Source organism: Dermacentor silvarum, chromosome 11 (assembly GCF_013339745.2).
Source record: "Dermacentor silvarum isolate Dsil-2018 chromosome 11, BIME_Dsil_1.4, whole genome shotgun sequence".
In the NCBI taxonomy this organism is placed as follows: domain Eukaryota; kingdom Metazoa; phylum Arthropoda; class Arachnida; order Ixodida; family Ixodidae; genus Dermacentor; species Dermacentor silvarum.
In genome coordinates this window covers 110893650-110906926 of record NC_051164.1, presented here as the reverse complement: position 1 = coordinate 110906926, position 13277 = coordinate 110893650, and the positions used below count along the sequence as shown (strand labels likewise).

The window sequence follows — 13277 nt, the reverse complement described above, 5'->3', positions numbered from 1 at the left end:
GCTCTGACCTTTATACGCCGTGCATTCGCCGCTCAGTTTCCGTTGAAGCGATGGACCGCACGTACCTTCGCCCGCTGCGGCGTATGCTTGTTGCCAGCGTTTTCACAGTCGTTGTCTGCAGTCATTCAGTGTGATCTATCCGTGTTTGTTTGTGCGTGCTCACACCACGCTTGTTCATTAAGTTAGTAATAGTCGGGCCACATTTTCCAACGCACGCTACACATGCAATGCTGCCCGGATCGGCAGTGCAGCCCTACAGGTGTGTCCGTTCGCACGCGCTGCCCACGGGAAGCGCTTCTCATCAACACCACCGTTTCACACGCGCCTTCTCGTGGTCATCGAGTCTCTCTTCATGTCGGTCTACTTACGCCGCAGCACACCTGCTTATTAATCAGCTCATGTTTACTACAATTCATATTGCTACCAAAGCCGCTCACCTTACTTCGTATGACATTGCTGTGTTGCTATCGCATTCATTGCTTCGCCCTTAGGGCGAAACTGTGACATTTTTTTTTTCGAAAGCTTGCCCTTAGGCATAATACAATTTACAATCACCATATATCTAGAGCAAACGCGACTTCTTCCGTCACGCGAAAGGCCGTGGGGGGACGGGAGAGAGAGAGGGAGGAAGGGGAGGCGACGTTTAGCTGCGGCACCAAATGCGTAATTATATAAAAACTTTGCGAGGCGAGAAGGTAGTAAAGACTTACGACGCTACTCGACGAGAGGACAGTAGTAGTGATTTTATTGAAGAAGATAAGCGTGATTTTCTTCTTCAATAAAATCACTACTACTGTCCTCCAAGCCGCCCCCGGAGGCATGCACTGGCAACAGTCACCAACACCTCGCGCGTTCGGTGCGAACGCGGGCAAAACGCCATCGGCGTCGACAACGGTTCTGCGTGTTGCTGGTGCTGCTGCATGTCCAAGTTTATGCAGCTGATCAAAGTACTATCCTTACTCCGTATAGCTCTCTACTAATTTGCTATCGCAATTGATGCTTCGCCTTTCGGGTGAAACTGCGACAATTTTTATTAATTAAATGAACGGTAATGTAAATTTGAACGACTTTCCCGACACCTGCAGTCCACGCAGCCGGGACGATTGGCAGTACGACTTGGGGTAGGGCTTAACTCAGGATGCAGTGATGGCTTATTAATTTACTCTGCTCCCGGGCGTTCGCTATTTCTATCCATTGCGCAAAAACGCATAGAATTGGCGACACCTTTTCGTTGATCTTTAGCCGTACCTTGGCCCACGGTTAACGGACTGGCTACTGCTGTTTCGAACGCATTACAACGGCCTGTGAGCGCCCCGCTATAGTTTCGGCAACTTTCTTTCCGATTGTATTTGTGGGCGGCGAAGCATATTATGGATGGACATGTTCCGGCGGAGATCGCATTTTATGCGGTAATTGCCAACAAGATCATAAGTCCACTAGTTTTAACGAATTAAAGCATTAATTAGTGTCTTTTGGTGAACTCGATTCTTCCGATTTGCAAGCATATATTATTGTTATCGAGATTAAAATAAACAGAGTTGTTGCTGTCGCAATTTGCATGGTTACGACTACCCCTTTTCACTTCGTCAATAATGTAAGACCAAAAAAGTTGTCGCAGTTTCACCTGAAAGGTGAAGCATCAATTGCGATAGCAAATTTGTAGAGAGATATACGGAGTAATGATATTAGCTTTATCAGCTGTATAAACTTGGACATGCAGCAGCACCGGCAACGCGCCGAACTGTTGTCGACGCCGTCGGCATTTTGCCCGCGTTCGCTCAAAATGCGTGCGGCGTTGGTGACTGTTGCCGGAGCCTCTGATATAAATAGGCACTTGGTGCCGCAGCTAAACGTCGCCTCCCTTCCCTCCCCCTTCCCCCCCTCCCCCACGGCCTCTCGCGCATCGGAAGAAGGCGCGTTTGCTCTACATATATGGTGATTGTAAAGGAGGAAAGAGACGCCTACTTCTGCAGCCCTTAAGGAAGCACGGCGCAGAACGCGCGTTTGTTCTCCGCCGTGCGTTCACTCCCCGTGAAAGAGCGCGTCCCTCGCGCCCTTTCACTCGCACATACAGCGTTCGGCGGCGCGCGGCCACGATTTCATCTCCATTGACGTCATACGGAACCTCACGGCGACGGCGACGGCGACGGCGACGCCGACGGCAGAAATCTGCTTTTGAGTGTCCATATAATTGCTATCGCAATAAAAAAAATCACAGCATATCCACGGGGTGAATGATGATGAGTGGGCGAAGCTCCGGAGGGAATCATCGGATCTCCCGCTTAAGGGGACGCTAGCACAAACGCGTTAGAAACGTGCAGTACTCTCTAGTAAGGGGGAGCGGCCACAGCGTCTTACGCAGCCATTTACACATGCCGGAACGTGCACCGCGTTTGCCGACGCCATCACATGACTGCTGAGAGAGTATACCCCCCGTATTCATAAACGCTCCTCGACTTGAACTTGACTTGCCACCGCTTTGGGCAGCGCGTTCGAAACGCGTTGAAGGTAAGGCGGAGAGGCCACAGCGTCTTCCACCAGCTTCTTACACGGGCCGTAACGCGCTAGCACAAACGCGTTAGAAACGCGCTAGAAACGCGGCCTTTCGTTAATGTTGGGTATTTATTGCCATCGTAGTGCATGTGTCCATGTCCGCTTCGTGGCCTAGTGGGCTAACGCCGCGCGCTCGGAAGCGAGGGGTCCCTGGTTCGATTCCGCGCTACGGACACAACTTCGGAATTTTCTTTTTTTTTTCTCATTTTTCTCAGACTGGTTACACACTACTACTACGACGACGGGGACGAACGGGTGCCGCTATAAGGAGCTTCGCCCCTAAAAAAAGGACGACTTCTTGCGTTAGAGAAGCGTTGAAACGATGCCATTGCTTTGCGATGCAGCACTTATCTGTTCAATTGAGATCTGTTCAATTTGAGCAACTAGTGACACATCGAGTTCCAAGTTGGCCATGAAAGGCCAGAGGGTGACAAACCGGAAAGTGGAGACAAGAGATAGAAAAAGAAAAAGCTGTCGCTCTGTTGCATTGTGCCACTTGCTCATCTCCACGCATCTCCGAAACGCATCGGGAATGTGGCATGTTTGGCATTACATGTTAGGAAAATAGGAACTTTCCTCATGACTACAATGCTCCAAGTCGGCTCTACATGGCTTTTGTTTCACCATCACCAAATATTTCAAGACAGAAACCGTTATTCATTGTTATGTACTGCTGGTACAACACATTGATATGGTTCAGACTTTCTGCAAGTGTGGATGTTTGGGTAAGACACTCAGCTTCTGAGCGTGCGGTCGTAAGATCGAAACTCACCACCGCCAATGTTTTTCCTTACGAATTTATTTTGCTTGATACATTCATTTCTTTATAGCAATTCGTCCTACGCGACAGACGGACGGATGAGTTTCCTCGTTGAGTAGGCATAGAAATGCTTACGCATTTAAATTTTGCCACTTGTAGTCGGGAACCGCCGAAACATATCTTGGTGGCTGCACGGCGGCAAGATGTGCCGTCCGCTACAGTGGAAGACAAGCCCCGACTGAAGAACATAATATTGCCCCCCACGTACCATTTCACCGGCTCCATGTATACTGTCGATCTCTCACTTCGTTAAATTAAATTCTGGGCTTGTAAGTGACAAAACCACGATTTGATTATAAGGCACGCCGTAGTGGGGGACTCCGGATTAATTTTGATAACATGGGGTTCTTTAACGCGCACCCAATGCACGGTACACGGGCGTTGCCGGGATTTCGCCTCCATCGAAATGCGGTCGCAGCAACCGGGCTTCAATCGCGCGACCTCGTGCTTAGCAGTGCAGCGCCATATCCACTAAGCAACCACGGCGGGTCTTGCTTTGTTTGTTCACTGCGATTTCCCCGCCGCTGTGGTTCACTGGCTATGTTGTTCTGCTTGCGAGCACAAGATAGCGGGCTCAATAGCTACTGCGGTTTCCGGACCCTCCCGTGCGGTCTTTGTTGCCGACCGGCACTTCCTGCGCACCTCTGCTCCGTGATGACTACGTCGGGAAGTGGCGGTGTCGCTATGTGCGTTCCTTGTAAACCAACCAATCAGCCCTCGGGGGAGTCTACCAGCCCTTCGTTGTCAGGTTCTTCGCAGTAGATGTGCTCACAATACACATAAGAATTCGGCTGGGAAATACGAAATCCTTCATTACACAGGTCATTTCGTTGCAGAGGTGTTTGACTGTATAGCAGATGTGCCTTTTCTTATAATTGGGGTGTATATTCTTTCACGTGAGCTCGGGCCATGACACTTGACGTGATGTGCATTGTTTGTTTCTGGCCAGTTAGACGCGTTCAGTACTTATTACTCCCGCGAGGTGACACATCATCCTCGCGCTTTTGGTAAAGGCTTTTATGCCTCGTCTCGTCTTCTCAGCGACGTGTGCTAGTGTACCGTTCTCTTCTTCCGTAATTTTTATTTGTTTCCCATTACCTCAATCAGGAGATCAGGGGACATTCTTCTGCGTAGCCCGCAACATTACCTCAAGTCAATTTAGCGCAAGTGCCAAATACACAACAACGAAGAACATGGAGCAGCCGCCTGTTTTCGAACCAACTAGCGAACGAGCAGCTTTCGTCAAGCTGTTATCCCCCGAATCGTTCGACGTTCTAGTAACCCTGTTCGCAGCATCGCTGCTCACCCAGATCACGCACAGAAGGAGAGATGAACGTCTGCCGGAAATCGTTTTACGTCAGCAAAAGAAAAAAAAAAAAAAGGGGGGGGGGGGGGGGCGAGCTGTCGGATACGTCGCTGTCATCATCCGACAATGACGCTCACCGAAGCGGCGTTTTAGCCGTCAGGCAAACTGTGTTCGGCGGCTCTGCAGATATAGCGTCCGCTATTTCTGGGCCCCGTCTATAGCTTGTGCGGGCTTGCGCGCGCCGGGGTCCCCGTGTCTGCAGAGAGCGGAGGGCGGGAAAACTACGAGCCGGCGTCGGCAACCGGGCCCACCTGGGAAATTAGGCGGACACAAGGCGGCCTTCCCTGCAGAGCACGGCCTGCCGCTTCTGCGACTGGCCGCGCTACGCGAGCCGAGCGCCTGGGAATCCGAGGCGCGCAGCGCATTCCGCGAATGCCCCGGACCCGCAGGTCTGAGCCAGCTGCTGCCCCCTTTCTACCTCTTTATCTGCTTCCTATTTTCCTTTTCTTCTTTCTTTTTTAACAGTTGGATCCACGTGCGCTATAAAGAGTGAGCTGGAAAGAGGAGGCGCGCGCCCTGCTTTTCTCCTGCACACTAATACCGTGCAGCATTACGAAGGCCACAGCTCGCACAAACCCAGTCAATCTGAAGGCACTTGCGCAGTACGTGAGAGTGCGGATAGCTGCTCGCTTTTCGCAACATTCTGCTCTGCTCGTATATCTCTGTTTTTCTTTTCCTGAAGTTCTTTTGGTAGGGAATTGTGGTAGGGAATTGTGCGAATCAATGCCACAGCATATTAGAACTAAGGACCATTATCAGGTAGTCCGCACTTATATCGCTGCCTTCCCTCAGATGAACGAAAACGAGCTGCACTTCGCTAAATTCCTCTTGGGTTGCATCATCTGCTGTCGAGTACAAGCGGAGCAGTCGTGGCGTGGCGCCAAAAGTTCCTTAACGAACGTTGGGCGCTTTTAACGCAAATTATACAACGATCGGTATAAGCGGCGTATAAACTCTGTCGAAACTCGGTTCTGCAGATTCCTGGGTGTTGTTGGTGAGTGGCCCAGAAATTGTCCCAGCTTGAACAATACTGTATAGTATTGGTGGGACTAGAGCCCATGGCTTTGCAAACGCCCTCTCCTCTTCACAGTCCTTTCATTCGCCCTCTGAGCGGCGAATGACGTCGACCGAGCTCGTTGGCGCCCAAACCTCGGCCGGGGCTTTGATGAGCCGCGCATCATGCCTTGTATACGAAACGGCACCGGCTTCTTTTTTTTTTTTTTTCCCTGCTTGAAGCGCTGCCCAGCAGGTCTCGCTTCTACGGCTCCTTTTCGTCTCTCATTCTTTCCCTCTGCCTCCCCCGCTTTCTCTCACCCAGTCGCCGAAGTGGCGCAGTTTCAAACGGTCGCCGCGCCTTGAGCCGAGCGCGTTTCTCGAGTCCGGTGTTCGGTTCCGCTCAAATTAGCCCACCGTGTCCTCGCGTGCCTCAGCTAAAGCACGGAATGCGAGGAATGCCTTAGCGGGGATAAGAAGCCGCGGATACTGGCACAATGAATTTATCTCTAGCTCTGCTTTTCTTTATTTTTTATTTCTTCAGTCTATTCAGGAATTTTATGGGGAATCAAGGAGCCTTCAAAGTTCTGTACTGTTCAGATTCTTTTATTTATTTATTTTTTCGTTTCCAACTCGTTAAGCAGGACTAAGTCGTTGTTAGCTGCACATGCACATTTCTTTCGATGGTTCGCGAGGAGAATTCTCTGAACTCAACAGCCTCGTATAACAAATATAAAAAGACCCTGTAGTTCTATAGCAACTCAGGACATACCATAAGAATCCAATTTAACGCGTGTAATCGTAAGTGTGACACATATAGTTTGGTTCGAATAGTTCTAATTACTCAACTACATCCTTTGAATTGTGGTGAAGTGCTAGGAATGTTTTTTTTTTTTTTTTCGAACTGGAGGCGGCAGCGCGAAGCGAAATGGGTCTGATTCTACACGTGCTTCACGACATCACAGGTTGGTATCCAACAGTTGCCGTGACTCCACGCGCGCGCCCTCCTCGAATCCGGCGCTGTGCACCGCGTAAAATTAGCACGCGGTGCCTTTGCGTGTCAAGGGCCCCGCGTTCGTGGAGCGGGAGGAATGCCTTAGCGGCGAAGTAAGGGCCCACAAACGTTCGCGAGAAGAACAGAAGATCCCTTTTTCAGACTGAGTAAAATTTAGCGCGGGTGCATGCCGGCGTGCGTAATATTGCAACGGCAGCCATAACGTTATCCTTTCTCTCGGAAGACCCTCCACTGCAGTGAGGCGGCCGTGGCTTTGAGCTGCTAAACACTATGTCGCAGTTTCGATCACGATCCTCGTCAGCTAGAGAGAAACGGGGAGGAAATTTATTATGGGAAACGCACAGAGGTCGCCTTCAACTAGATCTGCTCTAGCCTGCTATTCTGAACAGGGGAAATAGAAAAGGAGAAGGGAAATAATGACATATATTTATGAAGACAAGAATGGAATGCGTAGCCCCGTCGGTTATACGTTTCGGCGCAAGCAGCGTTGAGATTTGGGTGTACGCTTCAAGATCTTGCGGTGACCGTTCTAAATCCGGGCTTGTTCCCTACGTCCGTCGTGAATCAGGTCTAACATTGGCCCGAGGCTATGGTAAGACAATAGCGTGTCTGCTTTGTGTCTGCGCACGCCCCATGAAGTAGAGCGGCAAGTGTTGTGTTCAGAGCTTGAGAGACTTCACAATCGCTGAACTATCGTAACAGAAGTTGTTGTAGTTTTTGTGGTTGTTGCTTCCTCTGCACAATGTGGCACCTTTTATTCCGATCAAGAATTGCCCTAAGGCATAATGTACGGGGTGTGTATTATATGTATGCTGTGTGGCCAGTGTTGTGTAGGAAATCAAGCAACGTTTTGTGGTATTTGTTGTCGTACGTGTACCCAGCGATCAAAGGCGGCACCTGCCCACCGTAGAAGATTGGAGAATAACAAACGTTGTTCGCTACAGGACAAAACTTGTTCTAGTGGTGCCCTCTTCTTGTTCTACCTTCAGCTCCGGCCGCCTTGACGAGCTTCTGCGCCATGATCGTGCTCATCGAGCCGCGCGATTATGTGATTATACCGATGGCTTCTGATTGCTGGTATGAACCGTTCGCCTATGTGTCTGCCTAGTCTACTTCTCCCGTCCGCTGCGCCACTTACAGACCCGACATCCCGAGAACCTTCATCATCACTTTCGGCTTCATACGGATTCGACCTCGGCTGCCTGACGGGCATTCCGACGTGATACCCACGTATAGGGTTTCTTCCTTTTCTTGCTTATTCTTCCCCTTTCAGCCTCCCCATGTGTAGGGTACAAACCGGGCAAGTCCTTGGTTAACCTCCCTACTTTCCCCTCTTCGTTTCTCTCTTTCTCTTGCTTCTGATCACGAGTCGCGGGCGTGATCGCGGCTGCGGTGGCCACATTCGTATGGGAACAGAATGCAAAACGCTCGTGCACCGCGCATCGGGTGCACGTTAACCAACTCCATTTGGTCATAATTAGTACAGAGTCCCCCACTACGGTGCACCTCGCAATCGGATCGCGGTTTTGTCACGTAAAACCCCAGACTTTACTATTTGTTCCTGCTTCTTTTCTAGTACACATCTTTTTCAATCACGCTGCGCAATAGGAAAGCTCGGAGGGCCTCTAACGCGGCGCGACGATCACAGGCAGCTTTGGCTGAGGAAGGTGAACGCCGCGATCTTAGCTCGTCATCACTGAGCTAAGATCATCGCCGCGTCTAATAGATATGGTCGCGGTCACCTGTGACTGCAACCTCATTCTTGTTAGGACGGGGCTCGAAACAGACTTCAGCGCTAAATGTTCATAGTGCGCTGTACTTCGTATTCTGCTGTATACGGTTCTGCGTCATAAGGTGCGATAGATGTACTACATGCTGTCCCAGATACGCGCCGCTCGTATTTCCTTAATTGCTTCCTTCAGTCCCTTCCCCCTACTTTCCTTGTGCATCGTTTTTCGATGGTAACAAACTAATCTAAGTGCAGTTCAACATAGGTGTCATGTGTCTCCTATTGGCTCGCCACAACACAACCGCCGTTATTCTTTTTCTGCTACCGCTCCATTGCCAATCGTTTGGCATCAAACATTCGCCTCCCGTGAAACGTGGTAAAATATGAACAAATTTTTACCCCTCGTTACTTCCATGCAATAGTTCAGATTCCTCGTTAAAACAAGTGCAGCCAAACGCATATAACATAAAAACAACTCGATAGAGAGATTAAAAAATTACACAGTGCAAAAAATATGTATGAATGGAAAATGGGGAGGGCGGATCATGATGCAAGAGCAGGTGAAATGTTTGTCCAGCTTATTTTATTGATCGCTGTATTTTTCACGCAGCTTAGTTTCATATTGTTAACGACGATCCGTCCATACATTTTTTTTTTTTTTTTTTACTTCGAGCAGGTGTCCACGTGGAATGATGGAGCCTCTGCCAAAGGGAAATGATTGAGCCGCCGCTTGTGCAAGAGGTCGAGAGATGTTATGTTTTCTTGATTTAGTTTCATTAGATACCATGCGACAGGCTTGGCGTTCGCTCTGCTATGCGCTCTTTCTTTTCCTGTCGGAGTGTCGGTTTCTCTCCGCCAGATGTACCGTGCCGTTTAACAAAACCGCGGGCTGCCATAACGCCTTTGTCGATCACCATCCTTCCAGTTCAGGGTTTTTTTATGCCGCAACTGAGCTACGGGTTTGTAAGCAAATGGCCAGAATCCTGGTAAAAGGTGCAGACAGATAGCATGACACAGACAGACACCATACTTTGACATTTCGCTGTTCGTCCCTTTTGACAGCATTCATTGCGCAGCAACTTTTGAAGACTTGGCCACTTCTTGTAATCTATAACCTTCCGAGAAAGTTCACGCCTGTTGAATTTGTCCATTTAGTTTATTCGCCTGCACTAAATGTGACGGCAGCGCCGCCGTATCCTGGTGACCTGTACGCTTTGAGGCCCGTTACGTCATGGGCAGACACAAAACCACACATTTTGCCTTATTGGGAGCAACCGATATGAGTGTGTGCTTGGACGCCGGATGCGTAACCGTCAACTGAGTGTGCGTCGTGTCGTTGTTTTTTTTTTTTTTTTTCGTGGTAAGTTCAATTCGTACAAGTCATCGGTCCACTGACGCAGTCGCCTCATCAATCACCGCCTCATTCACACTTTTTCGCGTACAAGAAACGCACTGTCGCAGTGTATTCGTTAACGTTGCATACAGCACGTTAAGGCGTTGCGTTACGAATAATGACGCTGCTAACGCGACGTGCGCAGAAACTGGATACCGCTGCGTATACGAATGAAAGGGCGTAGAAGTAACTTGACAGGGTTCAGTTCTCGTAATACTTGTCGCGAGCCTCTGCGCATGCGTATACATTTAATGGGAGATGCGGAAGGGAGATGTCACCATTTCGAGTGAAAAGGAAATGGCCCAAAACACGGGAGACACGTCACTTACGGTTCTGTATAGAACCGTTAGCACGACTACCGATGTAAGAGCTAGGCAAGTACTACAATATAAGCGTCGCTTAATTCCGGGGTGATCAGGGTGGCACACCCCGATGCTAAGCGAGAAAGGCCCGTCAACAAAGTGCGTCACAAATTATACCGAGGCAAAATAGGTCGCCGTCATTTAACACGAACGCGAGTGCGCCTGAGAGGGGGCACTGCCGCTGGCACAAGAGCCATCATTTTGGCTCGGCGAATGACTGCCGCCGTTGTTTGTCGAGCGTCGCGAACCCTTTGGGGACAGCGGAAGCGCCGTGTAAGCAAATGACGGCGTTCACTCAACGACATCAACACCCGTACGGCCGCCAGAGTTTCAAAACCGCTCGCTTTGCGCCACTGCGAACGCGCCGGCGCCTGACCGACATGAGTGGCCCCCGCTGCGCATCTATACTGTCCGCATTAAAGGACGGCGGGAAGCTAAAAATGAAAGCTCGAGCGGCGTGAGCGGCCTGTTCCGTCGTTTCATGCACGCTTCGTTAGAAGCGTGCAGTCTTGCGGACGCCTGCGGTCGACGTCGGCTAAGCAGACAGCAAATCTGCGAAGCTGGTACGGCGTAAGAAGTAACATTTCGGGTTTGATGGAAGCCGCGGTCGTCACTGTGCTGGTGATTTCATGAAAGAGCGCTGACCCGATGGGAACAAGGCCAGAAGGCAGACGCTCATTGGCTACTTCTTTTAGTCCGTGTTGGCCAGGCATGTACTACTTACAAATTGTGTTAGAGCAAAACAAAAACACCTTCGCATTTATCAAATGAGAAGGAGGGATGCGAAAGTCAAGTTTGGCTGCCGCACATGTAATCTTCAAACCAAACTAGTTGCTAGTGCACGTTCCTTGATGTATTCTTTTTCTCTATTATTATTATGTACTCTCTCCCTCTCTCCCTGCCTTGCTCTTGTCGTTTTCAAACTTTTCTTTAAATTGCGAGCATGCCTATCGGTTCATTTGCAATATCCTTACTATGTATTGGCTGTCTTTATCCGCAGCTTTCAGCTCCCTGGTAACCAGGGTAGCAGTTTGTGCAAGCAGGTTATTCATGGCGAAGTTTTCTTTAGCGTTTCGTGCGTCCTATGTCCCCCCCCCCCCCCTTTTTTTTTTTTCTTTCCTTTGTCCGTGTCTGTCAGCTCTAAAACGAGCTCCCCCATAAACACCGTTACGTATACGAACAGCTCCGCGCTTTCGGCTTCCCGCTCACCACGACTCCCTCGGCTGCAGCGTATAGCTAACGCTGCACCGTATCAGTGTCACGGGCCACGACAAAGTTGCGCGCGCGGGGAAACAAAAGGCGACCCGATTTTTCAACTGCGCGGCGAACACGAAGGCCGTACATCTTGTCCGCTGCGACGACGACGCCTGGCCCGGCGGCGGTCTCCCTCTGGGCCGAGCCACTTTTTGCTGTCGAGTGAAAAGAATGCACGGCAGCGGGTAGAAAGATAAAGAAAAGGGAATACGAACACGCGGCGTCGTGTAGTCGACGAGCTCGGACCCGTGCTGCGCCGGTCGCGTCTCGCTCATCGGGAGCCTTTTGCTTAGCGTACCCGAAAACGGCGCCGCTAAAGCGACCCGCAGGGCCGGCCGCTACGGCCGGCGCCGTGTCGTGATCGCGGCCCGAGAAACGGCACGCCCTTTAAAAATGCAACGCCGCGGGAACTCTTAGCAGGGGCAGCATCGCGGGACGCCCGGCAAGCGTCGCGGCGCCGCGTCAGACAACGCGACAGGCGCACCAGCGGCGCGCTTCCCTTATTAATGAGCGCGAGGGCCCGTCGGGCGGGTAGGGAAATGCGCATGCGCACTGCTTGCCGCGCTCTCCCCGCACCCTCCTCTCCCAGTGGGTGCGTGAGGGGGGAGCAGCCGATGAGGAGAAAGAGGACGGACCCCGCGACAGCACGCTTCACTGCAGAGCGCGCAGTTCTTTCTATATTTTGTCCTTCCCTGCGCGCCGGGCTGTTGCGAGCGTTCCCTTATGGTGGTTTTCGAGCCCCTGATCCGTCGGCGGCGGCAACCGAAACGGCGACGTTTCGCCGTCCTCGTCGCATTGTGCGCGACGTCGACGCTCTTTGGAGCGAGTGACGTCAGCGGAAGAACGCGCGCGTCTTTCTTTCCTACCGGCGAACGCGTGTGCTGCCTGCTTGACTCGCTCGATTGGACGAGGCGGCGTGGCGTTTACCATAGAGAATGCGCACCGAGATGACAGCAGAGCGGCCAGATTTCTCCAGCCTCGAATAGAAACGGCCGCCGTCGGCGTTGACTCCGCGAAACTAGTTGTGCCGATCGAAGTGGTGTGTATGGTCCCAGCGTGCTGGAGGATCACGCTCGATGTCAACGCCGATACCCGCGACGCTGCTGGTGCTGAATGATCGATACGGAAACACGCAGCCATCCGCAATGGGCCAGCTTTCTGCCGAGTGATATGTTTGTGCAGTGCTCGCCAGCTCTCAATGCTCTCGTGCACTGGAAGGTCGATGTTCACCGCCAGGCTGCCGGAAGGCGCGTGTAAACAGAAACTCAGAAGGGGATAAGAGCCACGTAACGTATTTCTGGGCTGCTGCGCTACTTTGATACTTCCAAAGAAAACGGCAGGCGCACATTGTTTGTGTTTGGCCTTTTGTGACGTGGACGAGGCTGCGCATACACGCCAGTGTCATGCTCCCACGCCAGAAGCCGACGCGCAAACTCCGGACAGTGCAAAGCCTGGAGCTGTCTGTGTTTCAGCCACGTCCCACCGTCAAGCGTCTTGTGCAAGATGCAAAGAGATTTGGCATTGAATATGAGCAGCTTAGTTTCTCTTAACTATAAAGCGAATGACGGATTGGCACTTGCCCGTAGTTATGTCAGTCAACGCAACTCTTCGTCATTGTGGCGACTGGTGTGGCGTAATTAAGGGCTACTCGATTCAGGTAAACATTCCTTTCGTACCCTACCTTTTTCCACGTTACTCGTAAAGAAAGATAAACAGGATCAGCTTGCAGATCTAAGAGTTTTGGAGTATAGAAGCAAAATGCCCGAGACAGTTTCAATCAACCGGAGAACAC

The 13277-nt window shown here is 51.0% G+C and overlaps 1 protein-coding gene across 1 annotated transcript in view; it reads right to left on the bottom strand.

The window, feature by feature from the left end:
* The window catches only part of LOC119433376 (uncharacterized), a 119231-nt gene that overhangs the window by 104982 nt on the left and 972 nt on the right, over positions 1-13277 (bottom strand). The gene's annotated exons all lie outside the window — the stretch shown is intronic.